This window comes from Hermetia illucens, chromosome 1, assembly GCF_905115235.1.
Source record: "Hermetia illucens chromosome 1, iHerIll2.2.curated.20191125, whole genome shotgun sequence".
Taxonomy (NCBI): Eukaryota; Metazoa; Arthropoda; class Insecta; order Diptera; family Stratiomyidae; genus Hermetia; species Hermetia illucens.
The window spans coordinates 20,402,450-20,420,091 of record NC_051849.1 but is presented as its reverse complement, the minus strand read 5'-3'; the positions used below and the strand labels follow the sequence as shown (position 1 = coordinate 20,420,091).

The following is a 17,642-nucleotide window of genomic DNA, read 5'->3' as shown; positions in this document are numbered from 1 at the left end:
TTTCGGCGAAATGTTAGCCTCCAAGTACTTCTTAATCGGACAATCAAAACAGACGAAAATCACAGGGTGAGAAGCCTGGACTGTAGGGTTCAAGCGTTTCGCACCCAAATGAACCAAACGTTTTCCTCGTGGCGTCATAGCAGACGTGGAATCCATCCAGCAGACATTTTTCTTAACCTCAAATCATTGTCACATACTTTGGACACTCTTATAATTAATAGTTATTTGTTATTTATCATTTCGGAACCGGACCATGATTATTTTTCTACTTTCCTTCGTCCTTTGCACTCCATTTGAACTCTATCGTCGTTCAAGGACTGTTTTTCCGGAACTATCTTCGCAACCAACGAAAAATTTCAGTCAATCCCTTCTCGAGATCGAAGAGAGTTATGGTTGGATCCATCTCTTTCCTAACGTCCTTGAAGGCTTTATTTAGCATACTTAGAATGATCCAATTCAGGGTGAATATGCGCTGTTTTAGAAGTCCCAAAAAAATTAGAACAGCCGATTTTCGCAAGCCTCTCTTGAGATGATTTTTTTTGTGCAGAAAGGAAGAGATCGCAATCGCTTGATGGCAGGTTCAGACTATACAGTGGATGCATGAGAACGTCCCAACCAAGCTGCCCCAGAACGTGTGTAGATGTCGAAACATCTACGAACTCCACGTAGAACCTTCAGGCAGTGTCCACAGATATCCCTAGGTCATAGTTTAGTCGGCTGTAATCAGCGAGAACTCCCACTATGATTCGGAGGTTCTTCATGGTAGGGTCTAAACAGTTCTTTGAGCATTGTTCCATTCCTCTTAGGCTCGCTCAGTTTAGTTCCTTCAGCCATTCCTCTTATTTTTTTTAATATCACAGCTATGACCCCGTTCCTGATTCAACATAAGGGTTCTGGCCCGTGTAAAGGCGGCCCTGATCCCTTCTTGACCAGTTCGTCCACTACCTCATTGCCTTTCAAAACAACATGGGCTAGAATTCAAAGTATACAGACTTTATTGTGCAAGCCGATGGTATTCAGTCTTTCAAGGTATTCCCATACCAGTTTTGAGTTCACCTGGTTGGACCTAATTGCCTTGATCGCCGCTTGTAGTCCCTTTGAAGATTTAGGGAGGGACATCTGCCTATGCTTACACATTGGCTCCAAGTACATTTTCCATTGACCAATGACCCCGGCGCCCGCTCCCTCTGCTGTAGGGGATCCGTCAATGCACCAAATTGCCGGTTTAAGTCGTAAGTCACAGCAACGCTCACTCAGTTTACCCTGTCACTCCAGCGTGTTTCAAACTTCTTATAGAAGTCAAATCTCGTTGCCATGTTATCCCTTGTTACCGCCTAAAATGACTATCAATCTTCTTTCGCCTCATTAATACTCTCGGCTATCCTAAAGATTGCCCTCCTTGCCAGCATCTGTAAGTGCCGATGGAGAGGGGTTAGTCCCAGAAGGACCTCCACTGATGTCGTTCAGCATATCTTCATTGTCCCACTGATACACATGTAAGCCACTTTTTGGAGTTTGTGTAACTCCTCGGTTTGTGTGCTGAGTTCAGTTCTTTCTCCCCAGATTATCGCCCCATGGGTAATTATTGACCTTACTATTACAATGTATTATATATCCAAAGTAGTATGTTCGGGTTTCAACCCCATTTTTTTCCTGCAACGGACCTGCAACTCATCAGAGCTGTCGAAGATTTCTGACAAGTGTTTTCAACACGCGTCTTCCAGATTCATTTTTCGTCTAACTTAATTCCCAAATATTTGACCTCTATTTCTGGTTTCACTTCCACGACATGCAACTTTATGGGTTGGTGATCACGGCTACGCTTCCTAGTGAATGGTACTATGGTGGTTTTGGTTGGATCGATGCGCGTCCCGTCTTCCTGCACCAGGCACTAAGTCACTTTCAGTTTTTCCAGTATTGCTTGATCGTCGGTGCTGATCGCTGTTAGCGGTTCGACGATCCTTCGTCCAGTATCTTCCTTCGGCATGGAACGATGGCCTAATAGAGGTGTGGGCAAATGTCGAATCCACTGCGGATCATGGGAGTGAGTCATAATAGCGTTTTTTAGATATCTGTGTCAGCGTTCGACAATGGATACTCAGTTCCATTAACTCATTGGTGAAGTACACACCTCATAGATGTGAGGCATCACAGTCTAATGATATTCCTGCTTCTGGGTGTGGATGACCTAATAGTGTAGCCTTCTGAAGGTTTGCTTTATATTTTTCGAATGCAGCTACCCCAGAATCAGTCCAGAGGATAGGAGACTTGTCGTTCTTTTTTGACATGTGTAGAATAGCGTTTAGCGACTTCTCGGTGGTGGCTGTATGTGGCAGAATCCAGTAGTCCATTCTAATCCATTCCATCGTTTGACAGAATTTCCCAAATTCGTTTATGTATTGCTGGATTTCTATTAGTGGATGTGATTTCATTTCACCCAACAGTGCAATGTGAAGGTATCTAGAGTATTTCCACTATGTGAAATCTAGAAGTTAATCGGTTTTCGCATTCCTGAACGATGTTTGAAGGGATCACGGGAGTATTCCTCTGCTACTGCTGTCAGATACAATCGCATACACATCAGCCATCGATGTAGAAGACATCTGTTTATCCCGCCACGTACTCTTCTGGATCGTCTCAGTTTTCTCTACGTTTCTCTCAGTTTTCCAACAAACAGACGTATGGAAATCCGAGAATCAGAAGGCATTGCGAAATTTAGATTTAGTTCCCCCAATAATTCCTCCAATGCTATGTGACCCTCATGCCCATTGTTTCACCCCATCATTGCAGTACTTTGAATAAATATATCCAAGGACTCCAAATTGAGTAATGCATTTAGATCTCGGCCAGACGTCGTGCCCATCATCATCATCATTAACGGCGCAGCAACCAGTATCCGGCCTAGGCCCGCCTGCCTTAGCAAGGAACTCCAGACGTCCCGGGCTGGATCATCCTATTCATACGAACCGCTTGGTGTTATTGGTCTCCTCCATATTTGGCCAATTCGGCTATAATTCCATCGGCACAGTAGATCTACTATAGGCAGTACCCTTACAAAAATGACCCCACTTGCAAATGTGCTTGCGGAAGCTTATCTGTACACATCAGAGACGCTAAACAAGGAAAAGGCATAATCTTCGTCAAATCGTATTCGTAAGAGAGAGATCGGTGAGCTTTTGCTATTCTGGTACTACGGCGTGCTCACCCATATAGCAAAAAGTTGTTTCACGTATTCACTTATTCATAAGCAAAAACTTGCCAATCTCACCAATACATTGGCAAGTCCGGGCGGTATGTCAAACACAGCTGATCGGGTTTTCGGTACATCTCGCTCATGCTCAAGGGCAAAACAATTTGAAATCGTGTGTACTCCCACTGATTTCCCCCCTTGAGGGGCAAGGGGGAGTGAGGTAGCTGTCTAGTATCTAACTGTGTCCATAGGCTCCTCGCGACTTATGATTTTTAAGCCGATGTATTGCACGAACTGTTTCTTCGATACTTGGTGGTGGCAGTATTTGTCCGTCTTCTTCAGTTGGCGGTGAAGTTGAAGCAGTTCATCAAAATATTTAACCCATCGCTCTAATATGCCTTGTCTGTCGGAAATCAGATTTCCCTCTTTGTCTCGGCAGGGTGAGCATCGAGATGTATAAGGCTTCAAGGCAACATTACTCGGTATGCAGCATTCTTCCACTCCGTTGCTATCTTGCATTCATCATCGAACCAGTCGTTTCGACTCTTTATGATAATGTTCTTCAGATGAATGTGAAGATCATGTGTTGATGCTTCATCTCCAGTATCTCTGTTGACTGCGGTCATTGCGGCATCCATTTCCCTCTTATAGGTGCCGCGGAGGGCTGTATTGTGGATCGCTTCAGTGTTAACCCTCACCTGATTGTCTGAGGGGATTCCGGGTGGTGTTGTTATTCGAGCTCGAAGCACCATGCCAACGAGATAGTGATCCGAGTTTATATTGGCCCCCTATATGTTTTGACATTCATCAAGGCTGAGAGGTGGCGGCGTTCGATCAACACGTGGTCCATTTGGTTGAAAGTGGTCCTGTCTGGAGAGGCTCACGTGTGTTTATGGACCGCTTTCCGCGCAAACCAGGTACTTCCAACAACCATTTCGTGTGACACTGCTGATTGAATAATCCGCAGTCCGTTATCATTCCAGTCCTAGGCTTCTGTTGTGGCTTCGTAAAAAGTTGTTTTTCGTTTAGGGTCGTCAGCCCTACCCAAGCTGGAGGACTAGTTGGTACAATTTTTCCCCTTTTTAAGCGCGGGAGACTCGCCTTCATTGTTTTCCGTCTGCAGCTTTTCGTTAAGAAAGAGCTCCCAGCGGTTACCACGTGGAGATGGAGATAGGGTTTGGTGGTAGAGCTGTTGGTGTTAGTTCAGCAGACGTTTCCCAGGTTTTATGCTTCATCGTGGGTACAAATCCACTTTTCGCCCTGAGACCTATACTACCCTTTGACCACTTCCTGCAATAGTGAGACTAGACTTCGTATAGCAGTCACCAGTCTCTAATCAACTCTAACAACTTTGTAGTTACAGATTGATCTAACGTCAATTACTCCATTTGTTTTTGGTCCCACGGATATAGGTGCGTACCCCCCCTTTGCGACCATCGTACCAGCTAAAGTGGTAAAATCAAACAGATTCTCCCCTCTAGAATTGTATTTGCTACAAATATATTGCATTTACTAGAAGCATAATGAGCATAACCACCTATTAAGAGTACACAGTCACTTAATTCTGCATTTACTACCGGATCCCTTAGTCGACTTAGACCACAAAGAATCATAGGTTAACTAAGCAGGTGCAGCTATGAACCTTTTCTATACGCCATTAAACTAACATTGTAAGATGCCCCCAACAAGGTCCGGTGAGCAGAATTGTCTTAGCATTGTTCTCTCTAACGATTTTGATATCAGAACGTAGGCTCTCGGTATCGAGGAACTTTCATGGAAAAAGACTCTAGCCCACTTTACTGATCCAGTACCACAGAGTTGGTTAAACCGCGGTGTTGCAACTTTGCCAGCCTTGTTGTCAGCAGATAGGAGAAAGAGGTTTTAGCATTCTGCAGGTGAATTTGACTAGCCTTGTATGTTTGGAGACATAAGTGAAGTCTAAGAAAACCGGGGCTAACTGAAGAGTCTACTGCTTTCAGTGTGGATCTCACCAGGGTTACTAGCTTGTTGTCTGGTTTCGCGAAAGTTCCATTTTCCTTCGTGAGATTCCTCTGGATATTGGCACCCTAGGTAGTGTAGCAATGCCCATGTCCTCATTACTAGGAGAAATCGTCCTCTTTCGCAGTACCTACGTCGGTTAGGAGCCTCTCCAGGTTCACGGAGTCCAGACTACATAGATCAGTTTCCACATACCGGTATTGGACCAGTTACGTTCACATGACCAGTTTCCCTTTCTGCGCTTTGCCTGGTAGAGGCAAAAGAGAAGGTTCTGACAGGTAAGATTTGGCCTGTAGTCTGTTTGCTTCTGCCGAGCCTTCCTCTCCGATTTTCTGGAAGAATTAGACAACAGTGTCACCTAGAGGTTAGCCGTAGTCAGTACTTTTTTTTCTGTCTGACCGCGGAGTAGGCGCATGTTTTGCCCTGAAGTGGAGAGCATGTCTTCCAGAGATTCCTCCGTGGGGAATATGAATCTGGTGAGGCTTCCAAAATCCGCGCCTCGGCCGCGACCTGATTGTTTTCGACATGATTCGTAGTCTATGGTTCCTTACCACTTGAATGGTTACAATTCGTTACTTCTATCTTCATGTGTTTTTGATAACTTTACTATAGTAGTAAACTACAATACACGACAAGGTGGTGTCCGAGGAGAGACCAAATGATATCATATTCTGAGATATTAGCATTTAATTAAGTAGCAAAATTAACAGAACTATTTTGTGCTGAGGGTTTCAAATTCAACTCTGGACTTTATTGTGAATAATATAAATTCTTCAGTACTGATAAAGTCCTTAAACTTCTAAAGCCATTAAATACATGCTCGACGGTTTATTGGCAGCATGCCTGCACATAAATAAAATCAACCCCAAATTCAACTAGACTCCCAAAGAGTTATACCCATGGAAAACAATAACGGAAAACACTCATGTAATGAACATTTATTTCAACTTAATACTCAGGATCCGCCAGGTTTCAGTTTTTCAACCCAAACCTTTCAAACTAGGAAGCCAACAGACTGCAATTTAAAAGAAACTTCCAGACAATATCGCTGACCACACGTCACCCGAACCCTTTGTGAAAAATAATTCCGGTTCTTTCTTGCGTATATTTCCAGGGTAGGGGCTCCGAATGGGGTGCTGAAAACAAAAGCCAAGTCGCTACATTAGGGAATATTGTAGCTCGACAGGATGTTTGTCCCGCTTTATTTATGGTGTGTATAATGAAATAGGGAATTTCGATCACGAACTTTTCCAACATTTTCCAAGCAATAGCGACCCAACCCACAAATGCGAGGGAAATCATTCCCGACGTTGTCGAAAGGATTAAATGCATTCACGATTTTGTATCGTATGGAGTTTATTCGATTCCGTGTCACTTGTCGTATTAGCAATAAATTCACGCCCGTGGTAAATAACCGCAAACAGGGTTGTTAAGCATTCCTTGCAAATACGTGGGTTGCTTTTGGAAAATATTCCTTCGCGCAAAAAATGTCCTGTTTTCAAAGAACTGGTGGTAGTTATATGGACGGGTACGAAGTCTACAATGGAAGCAAGAAACCCTTTAACTTCTTAACGTTGGGAGATTTTCTACTTGGTTTTCCCTGGAAAAGAGTATTTTCTTTAAAGGAAGGAAGGACATGTGTTGCTACCCTGATACGCTGTTTGTACTAGAATCAACTGGAAGCTTAGGTCCTTATAGCGAAAAGCTAAGCAAACCTGTAAACAAAGTACAAGGAATGAAAAGTGTCAATCTCATCCCCATATCTCACCAGCTCGGCAGCACTAAGTTCCGCAGCACAAATCCCAGAGATTACAAAAAGCACATGGAAAACAGAATGAAATTGCACCCACAGGAAAACCAAAAAGGACAAGTGAAAGGAATATGAGTATCGAGACGACGATGGCGACAACAGCCAGGACAGGACCCTTTACGACCCATAATAAGTGTTCATCAGCTATAACGTCGTATGGGGATGAACCAAAGACTCGACGCTCTGTGCTGTGCAGATACATAGTTCCAAATAAGTTGTACGTCACCCCCAGCAATTTAACACTCGATAACTCTTACTTTGGCATTCTTTATGGTATTATCCTTATTTTTTTCATATTACACATAATATGACGACGAAATGCTTTTATACTCCAACTGGGGGTGAACGAACTCGTTGTCGCTATTGAACATGAGTCGGGGGTGGAATGAAATGTCATTTTGTTTGAAAATAATCCATCAATATTCAATCTGATCGCAGGGATAAATGTGCCAGATTAAGATGGCATCATGTTTATTTCCGTAAGATTTGTTTTTAGTGTATGTTTACAGATGTCTCAATTTTACTGAGTTATTAAGGCGAAATGATGAAATCCGCGGATTATGGCTTCGACTGTCGGGTAACAGTTTTAAATTTTATCTCCCAAAGAAATCATTTAGTTGATGAATATTCAAGACGTTTTAGGATTGGCTATTTCGTCCTGTGGCAAGGGGAATTTTCCAGGTACTTCAAAATCTACCTCTTGAAATGTTAGTACTGCATCTACTGAATTGGTCACAGTTGTAAGCATCAATCTGTTTCAATTCCCCACAGATCTGTCTGGATGGAACTACTAGCCCGTTCCCATAACATACTTTAAGGACTTGGCACGAATGGTTGTATTCCCATAAGACTGTACGATACACGCCGGGACACACTGGGAGTCCCGGAGCCGTTGAAAAATCCTTGTCGACGTCGATGTGGTGATGTGAGCCCAGCTCCGCCAAGGTGGTAGTTGCAGCGTGTATCAGGAGCCAGCCCCTTCGGGACCCTGGTCGGGTAGTGTGCATTGAACTGGTATTAATATATCACGAAGGGCGTAACAAGGGCTCAAATACCTGAAGAGACATCGGGACGGGCAGACGAAGAGAAGGACTCGCAGAGTGATGCGGCACCTGCAATGGAGACAGGAACCCAGACCATACCACGCAGTACTATAATTGCGGAAAGAGGCACAATGGAAACTGCCGAAACTACCGAAATGGTTTCGAATATAAGCCGAGTGGGAGGGCTGTCGCCTGTGTAGTCACACAGGCGCAAGCTAAAGAGGAAAGGCTTATTAAGGAATGCGCGGCAGTTGTGAAACGCATGCGACCTGCGACGTTGCTCCAGAAAAACATCGGTAAAGGGTGAAAATGGGCTAATGGAACTGGCGGTGCTACTGGACAGGATTTCATATTATAGGCGGACATGGAGAGTAAAAGAAAATCCGTAGGAAGCAAAACCAACCGCGCCTCCCGACGAGAACACTACGAGCAGCAAGCGGATCACAGACAGTCCATTGCAGAGATAACTGGGGAAAAAAAGAAAGGAGAGAGGGACATCTGAAGTAGACTTTGCTCAAGTACTCTGCAGGACTCAAAGGCGAAGAGGAAGAAGAGACAACAACACATCGCGCCATCAGAAAAACCTCTGCCTAAAATTAAGGCCGACACGAAGGATGAAGCACTAAAAGAAAAGGTGGGGAGACGTAGGAGGACTAGACCGCCAGCTCTGCTTATTAAGTCGACGGAAGACAAGATTTTTGCGGAAGTCCTCAGTGAAATCCGTTATAAGATTAAACCCGAAGATAACGGCGCAGAAGTGTCTTCCAGTCATAAAACGAAGGATGTTGGAGTCCTAGCCCAGCTAGGTCCGAAGACAATAAATAAAGTTACGTTCTGTGAAGCAGTCAAAGGACTTCTGGGAGAAAAAATTTTGGATTCCAGCCTGGAACCCACTTGTTCCCTGGAAATCCAAGACCTTGACTACCTCACAGAAAAGAATGAGGTAGAAGAACCCATCAAACGGGAATGTCGGGAGGTAAACAATGCCCGGATTGGTATCACCTCTGCGAACTCTCGGGGCCAAAACCTCGCTGTGACGGAAGTTGCCGGGCAATACACGAGGAAGCTTCTAAACAGCACAGTTCACTGCAGAGACCAAAGCTTATTAATACTCAGTGAGCAGTTTCAAAACAAGGACCCAGGGTTCGGGACGGCACCCTGCTTAGGGTTCTTACCCAAGGCTGAGCGGACGGCTTTGTTTGGATTCAGTGTTTATTGATAAAGTTTTCGTTTTGTGTCTATCTTACGCCAAATGAGACGATGGCGGACTTTCGACGCAGGCTTGATGCTTTGAAGGACACTATCTTAGGCACAGATGGGCGGATCCTGCCGGGGGTGACTTCAATGCGAGGGTACTTGAATGCGATCTGCCTCACACAAACTTTAGAGGGAACCGAATTCTGGAAATGGCAGCGAGAACAGGACTGGTAGTTTTAAACATCGGATCCACCCCAACGTTCCCAAACTTCTCTGCAAAGCGATCATCAATACAAATGGTGGACACAAACTCTCGGTGTGCGCCAGTCCAGCGCTCTTTCTGTGTATGGAACGTTGCAACAGTGAACCCCGGGAGGTTTGTCGAAACTCTTGGTTATGAACCTGATAACGATGGCCGGCGGAGCGTCCATGCCTAGTAGGGCCTCGAGACGTGGCATACCTTCTATATATTGGTGGACAGTGGAAATTGCAGAGCTCCAGAAAGAGTTTCAGAGGCTCCGCCGCTTAACACAACGTCTAAGCGATTTCGGGGAGGCATGTACTGTAGTGGCGGAGTTCAAATCAGCCAAAAGGAGACTCCGCAACGCAATAAACAAGAGCAAAGTTCGCTGCTGGCAAGATATGGTCGACGAGGTGAATGGGGACCCGTGGGGACTCGGTTACAAGCTGGTAACCTGAAAAATCGGGGCTCTACAAAAATCCTGTTCACTTAAGGCCGAGTAGATGGTCTGCATTATAAGGGCACCTGAGCACCCCGTATGTGATGACGACGTTGGCGTGGAGAACTATACGCGCTGCCGGAGATTTATCTCCCCGCCAGCTTGGTTTTAGAACAGGGAGATCTATAGTTGATGCCGTTCGGCGAGCGGAGGCACATTGCCGACGAATACGACGGGTGGTGCTCCTCGTAACGCTTGATGTCAGAAACGCCTTTAGTTCTGTAAAATAGAAAGACATTCTAGGCACACACTGAAAGCCATAACATTACATGATATGGAGGTGAAACGAGAAACAGAGGTCAAATACTTGGGAATCACGCTAGACCAAAAATTACTCTGGAAGACACATGTCGGAAGCACTTGTCGGAAAGCCACGAGGGCTCTGATGACTTGCAGATCCATAGCAGGAAAAAAATGGGGTTGTAGCCCGAAGATACTACTTTGGATATATACTGCAATAGTAAGACCAATGATTACCTATGGAGCGGTAATCTGGGCAGAAAGAACCCAACTCAGCACACAAGCCAGGGAATTACATAAGCTCCAAAGGCTGGCTTGCGTGTGTATCAGTGGGGCAATGAGGACATGCCCAACGGCATCCCTGGAGGTCCTTCTGGGATTAACCCCTCTCCATCTGCACATACAGATGCAGGCAAGGAGATCAATATTGAGGATGGCCGGTAGCATGAGTGAGGCGGGGAGCTGCCTAAATCGAAGGAAGATTGATATCCTTTCTAGGCGGTATCCCGAATTACTGATACCGAGGGACAACATGACAACGAGGTTTCACTTCGATAAGAAGTTTGAAACACGTTGGAGTAACAAGACAAACTGGGAAAGCGTGGCTGTGACATACGGCTTAAACCAGCAACTGATTACTTGGTACACTGACGGATCCCTCACAGCAGAGGGAGCGGGTGCCGGTGTCATTGGTCCAAGGAAAATGTACTTTGAGCCAATGGGCAGGTACACTAGCATATTCCAGGCGGAAATTTACGCCATAGACAAATGTGACTCCTTTAATCTGCAAAGGAACTACAGGGGGCAGAACATAGCTATTCTCACCGATAGCCAAGCAGCGATCAAGGCACTTAGGTCCAACCAGGTGAACTCTAAACTGGTATGGGAATGCCTTGAGAGACTGAATACACTCGGCTCGTCCAACAAGGTCTGGATACTTTGGGTTCCAGGCCATGCTGGGCTGGAAGGCAATGAGGCAGCGGATGAACTAGCCAAGAAGGGAGCAGGGATGCCTTTATACGGGCCAGAACCCTTCTGTGGAATCGGAAACGGTTTCATGGCTATGAATCTAAGAAACGGAGAAAAACGGTTGAGGGAACTATATTGGGCGGGCCTACCAGGGATGGAGCAGTCCAGGGTGCTTATTGGGGGATACGAACCCATGCGCACAAAGGATTGCTTAAACCTCACCAAAAAGAACCTCCGAATCATAGTGGGAATTCTCACTGGTCATTGTCGGCTGAACTACCTCCTAGGGAAGCTAGGGATATCTACGGACACTGCCTGCAGGTTCTGTGAGGAGGAGGACGAAACCTCTATGCACGTCCTGGGACAGTGTCCAGCACTTGTGCAAAGTAGGTCGATACATCTGGGAGAACACTTAATACCAGATGCAAAGCTGAAACTTCTGGAAGTGGGGAACATACTAAAGTTCCTAACGGTTACTGGCCTGCTTGAGATACTATGATCAACAGGTACACTATAACCAGTAAAAGGGGCACAATAGTTCTTCAAGGACGCGGTGCGACTTTCCCTTAACAAAATAATAATAATAGGCACACTAGACTATACTTTCCGCGGGCCGAACTATCTCTTACTGAGGATGCACTGAGAGATGGTAGCCGGACCCCTGGAACGCTACCTATGATAGTCTACTTAAACTCGATATGCGAGAACATGGGCTGACGCTCTTGGCAAGGAGGTATGTCGTAAACGTCTCGCGCAAATACAGGGATGGCGTCTGCATACCGCACTGACTCTGAACCGGCCATGATGGCGATCGCGGGAGTGATCCCCGTTGCACTCTGGACGAGTGGCAGCTCTCTTGGCAAAATGAAACTAGAGGCAGATGGACTGCGCAGCTCATCGGCAACTTAGGTGTGCTTCTGTGGCATTCCAGAAACTAATCATAATTTGTTATCAGTAGCCAAAAGTCGTTGCCGTGAGGTCAGTCCCTATCCGAGGCGTTGGTGACGTTTCGGTAGCAATAAGATTTCAAAATGTGCAGGTTGCTAGCCCACAAATGTCTATCCCTTTTCGCTTCTTACGATAGGCAGGGAAGACTTTCAGGGTATTCTTAACCCCCAGCTCATAGAGCACAATCACATTCGCTAGAAGCCGCTTAAGTCTTACCTGCTAAATGAAAGTCACCAAGTTTCCAGGGTGCAAAGTGCTGTGAATTTTCTATCCACTCCTTGATTTTCAAAATAGAGAACGCAACTCTGAAAGGCGAGTACGTGATGGCATTATTCGTCGATATCAAAATGATATTTGACCTGTTCCGTTCCAGGAGCTTTGTGATGCTGCCAGAGAACATGGTGTCGGATAAACACAATGCAGTCCAGGAAAGGTCTCATAAAGGACAACGTCGGCTCTGATAATATCTTGCCCGTGATGGATAAACACTGTCTTGGTAACCGTGACTACAATGGTAGGAGGATTGCGACCTTTTACAGCTTTTACGCCTCGTTATTGATAGCACATTGTTTCAGCGAAAAGCCTGTCATGAGGTCAGTTCGGTGTCGACTGACCGAAAACTCCTCTCAAATCAAATGGACTACACCGCAATCAAAAGTAAATTCAGTAATTGTCTTCTGGATGTGCGAAATAAGAGAGGTGTTGACAGCGACTTCGAGAGTGAACATCACTTGATGATCGCCCATCCTTCGCTCGCTTATCTCGTCCGTATCTTCCCCCCAATTCGTCATCTAAGTGCAACACACATCGCCTCTGGGATCAGGCTATGGTTCGGTAGTGGGAAAACTAACTTGCTGATCAGACGTCAGAGATCGTGAACAACTCAGCGGAAAATTTTGATAAGAACTGAGTCGCTACTCTTCTCTTCGGTGTGAATGAAATTGTTGGCCACGCTCCAAATGGGCGCTATACGATCTGGCGACTGCCAGGACATGAAAGCGGATCGAGGAGGAATCTGAGGTCTTTTCCAGCGGGTGAAAATAGGCGATGATCGTTCAAATTCCGGAAAAAGGGCGTACGTATCCGGCCAAATTTAGCTACAAATTTAGCTCCAATAAATCTCTAAAAGCTACGACTGCTGTCTTTGGTGAATGAATGGCATTATGCTAGGCCGGGGAATTTATATGCGGGGAAGTTCTTTATAGCCTAGCTGACTTTATTGTCGGTAATTACCTTCATTGCCTCCAAGCAAGGCGCTGATTTACAGTCTCCCTCGTTGGAGGGAAAGTGCCTCTGAGCTAGCGGCCCCAGGGTCTGACCAGATATTTTCAAATAGTAGCGTTCCGCCTTTTTGAAAAAGAATGGGCTACGATGTTCTTTGGCCAAAATCTAACTAGGTCTTTCAGACTCACTGGTGCTTTCAATATTCTGACAATAGACCAGCCAGGATCTTTCCCGAGAGTTTTGACGGTCGATCTCTGGCCTCTTATGGTAGTCCTTGTATGACTGCCAGTATTTGCGTCTGTGGCAAATGTTATTCAGCTTGAAAGTTCCATTATATGTGGGTTAGTAGGTCCATGATGGACCTCCTCCGAATCGTCATAGATTTCTGAGCTGGGAAAATGCATATAGTGCTTCTGTTATATTGCGACAGGTTAATGTTAATAATAGATTCAAAAAAGGGTCGTCTCTTGGGCTGATATTTGAGCGCATTGACGTCGCTTGTCAAGACGCAGCCTCCCTCGCTGCGATAATGGATCTCAATTATGGTAGTTCTTCAGGTGATTGATCTGTCGTGAGTTACGTAAACGGAGGAGATATACACATGATCCACTTCCGCCTTCTCCAGTTTGACGACGGTCAGGCGACTGGTACTCAGGTTTGAACGTAGAAAGGCGTTCGGGCTTTTTCTGGCTGGGTACATAAAAATAAAATAAATATTAAATAAATAAAATAAATTATTATATGCATTTATGTTAGAACCCTTTGATATTTCGATCTTCTCCAATTCCCCAATTCTGTATTAATACCACGTCAATGTCTACTTTCCGGAGGAACAACAACATATTAGCGTAGACACACTTCGACCGCTACGGACATATTGGCACAATCCTCAGCATCGCTAATGTACGGGGTCTTTAGTCCCTGACAGATTGTTGATCTACATCCTCTCTAAAATTTCTTTGCGCTATCATCTGGGTCTAGGGGTCGTCCAGTTTTATCGAGCGGATAAGTTTTACTTTTGCGTTCCCGTCTTCGGACGGTACTTTGTAGTCCCCTTTTTCCAGCTCCTCTAGGCACTCAACATTTGCACGGGGTAGAAAAGGTTGGTTGTTTACCTGAGGTAATTCCTAGTTGATCACCATTCAGTTGTAAAAGAGATAGGGGCGTTGTGAAAACGAAAAGATTAGAGAAGATTGTCCATATGCATGGGGATCTTTGGAAACCAGAGGTCCTTGAGTCCTACGTCCTCCTAAGCGTAGCTGACTTTAACGAATTACGAACCGAAAAAGCGTCTGTGGAATTGGTCCTTGCATTCTATGACGTAGTATCCATGAACCACCAATAAAAACAGGAACTACATTCCGCCAGTCCTACCTGTAAACGACTCCTGGCTACGTCGCTGCAGGGTTGACTGTTTTCAAACATTGCTTGCAACCGCACTTGAGGGGAGCATGTTTCGCCTTCTATTGGTTTCCCAGACAAACGTCAGGTACTTAGTCCCCGTTTTCATCCTCCTTGTCGACAGTACTGCCCTCCTTATTCTACAGCCTTGCTCAGGATATGGATGACCTCCTGATACTGGTGACTCTAGTGGACTTCCGCTTCTTCCTATATTCCGGTTACCTATATTAGTTAGTTAGTTTAGTTAACTGGGGGGAGCCGCAGCTCTGAGCACTCAGGCCATTGTTAGGCCCATTGTACTCTCCCCGTAAGTTGCCTATTCAATGGCTTCCCGCCTACGGTCTTCGCAGGCTTTAGCGAATCTGAGAACATTCTCCAGAGGTAGAGAGTGTGCAGATTCTTCATTGAAGAAAACCTTGCCAAGGTGTCTTCGTCTGAGATCTGAGGATGCCGGGCAGTTTCATAAAAAGTGCTGGGCCGTCTCCTCCTATTTCTCACATTGGCTGCACATAGCCGAAACCATTACCCCAATCTTTTCCATATGGTAGCTTAAGGAGCAGTGTCCCGTCAAAAGCCCTACTAGGGTTTTCATGTCCCATTTCTTAAGGGAGAACAAAAATGCCGCTCTAGTGGCCCTAGGCTTTTTCACAAGGATTTTCGCTTGCCAGCGAGAGTCCAAATTTCTCCACTCGGTTGCGTGAATCCTTGCAATTTCACCCTTCAGAGTAGACTTGACAGTAGATGGTCGGATTGTGTCCACCATTGTGGATCCAGACCCTCGGCGAGCCAGTCTGTCAGCCTCCTCATTACCGGCGATGTTGGAGTGCCCCGGCACCCACATCAGGAATGTTTCATTCAGTCGGCCAAGTTTCAGCACCACCTGATGACAACTCCACACCAACTGGCTTGATATGTCGTTGCCATTTAGTGCTGATAATACCGCCCGACTGTCGGAACAGATTCGAATGGTGCGACCCCTCCATTTTTGTCGCAGACATTCTTTTGCTGCCAATGAAATGGCATATATCTCTGCCTGGAATATGGTCGTCATTTTTCCGAGGGGTCGGGCCAGTTCTATAATCGGATTCTCCGAGAACACCCCTGCGCCCGATCCATCCTCCATGACTGATCCATCGGTGAAGGTAATTAGGTCTGTTATCTGAAAAGACTCATGGCCACTTGTCGACCATTCTTCTCTTTCGGTGATTACGTCTTCCTAGCGTTCACCGTGAGTCCATTGAGGAGGCACCAGCTGTGGATTACATGCAGAGTTGCATTCAAGCGGTAACATACTGTGTCCGCAGACTTGCCGGTAATTATTACGGCTAGGTAGTCCGCAAATGCTTGCGCGAAGCCCAGCAGGGTATTACCAAGAGCCATAACAGTGGAGAGAAAAGCCCCCCCCCCCCCCCCTGTGGGCAGCCCCTGAGAGATCCTGCTTCAATAGACCTCTGGCCGACCAATATGTTGATTTTTCTCCACTCTAGCATGTGAAGGATCCAACTGATTAGCAGCGGTTCGATTTCATGCTGTCTTGCCGCGAATGACGCATAATTGAAGGCACCTTCGATGTCCATGAATGCGCCTAAGGCATATTCTTTTTCGGACATCGCCTTTTCAATTTTTGCGGTAAGTTCATGGAGTGCTGTCGCCGTGGATTTGCCTTTCTGGTAGGAGTGTTGCCTATGGTGAATTGACCACTTAGGAATGTGTGTTTCCTTAGGAACCGATCTACTAGCCTTTCTAGCCCTTTTAGCAGAAAGGACGTTAGGCTGGGTTTTCCTGGTTTGGGGATGAACAACACCTTCACATCACGTGCTTAATTGGAATATAAGCGTGTTCTAGGAATGCACGATATATATTCTGAATGTGTAGACGCAGGGCATCCATTCCCTCTATTACTAGCGCAGGGATGATTCCATCCGGACCTGCAGACTTGTATCTATGGAACGAGTTAAATTCCCATTTCACTCGCTCCAGTGATACTACTTTGCATGCCAGATTCCAGTCTCTCGGTTGAGGGCTGTATGCATTATTAGAGATTAGCTTTTGGATGCTGCCTGGGAAGTGCACTTCAAGCAAATGGTTTGCCGTTTCTTCATCACTTTCTGTGTACTTCCCATTCTGTAAACGTAAATAACCCAGTTTCTGGCTACGTTCTTTGCCCAGAATCCACTTCAGCTTTGAGGTTGCTTCAAGAGAGTTAGTCTCTTCGCAAAAGCGTCTCCAAGATGATCGTTTGGCCGATCTTATGCTCTTCTTTAGAGCCTTCTGTGCCTTTTTATAGCGATTCCAGTTAGTGCTTGATTCATCCTTCAGAGTACGACTGAGGAGCATCCTTGTCGTTCTTCTCTGTTTTGCCAAATCCGAGTTCCACCATGGTGTTTTACCCTTCTTTAACATCTTGTGTGGACAGCTTTCTTCGAAAGCTTCTCTCATGCTAGTTGTGATCATCTGGGTTGTCTTCTCAATTGCAGCAATGGGTTTGATGCGCTTCCCAGGGATCGTGACTCGGGCGCTCAATTCTTTTTGATACATCACCCAATCTGTCTTCCTAGGATTCCGAAATGGAGTGGGTGGAGGTGGATCCATGCCCATAACGAAATCAATGCGTCTGTGATCCGAGAGTGTGATATCGTTTGATACTCTCGACTCTCCGATCAGAGACGCGATGTCAGGAGATGCCACCGTGATGTCGATGACCTCTCGCCTGACCACGTTGAAGAAAGTGGGTTCATTACCCATATTTAGTATCTGCAAATCGGTTCCTACTAGATACTCCAGCATCTATATTCTTGTCGGCCTTTGCTCCTTAAGGACCCCCGACGTTGACGGTTTCTAGGTAGGATTACTGTATCTGGTACTCCTGACAACTAGTGCGA

General features: G+C 45.7%; 1 protein-coding gene across 1 annotated transcript in view; it reads left to right on the top strand.

The window, feature by feature from the left end:
- Positions 1-17,642, top strand: part of LOC119646408 (pikachurin) — a 590,540-nt gene that overhangs the window by 317,414 nt on the left and 255,484 nt on the right. The gene's annotated exons all lie outside the window — the stretch shown is intronic.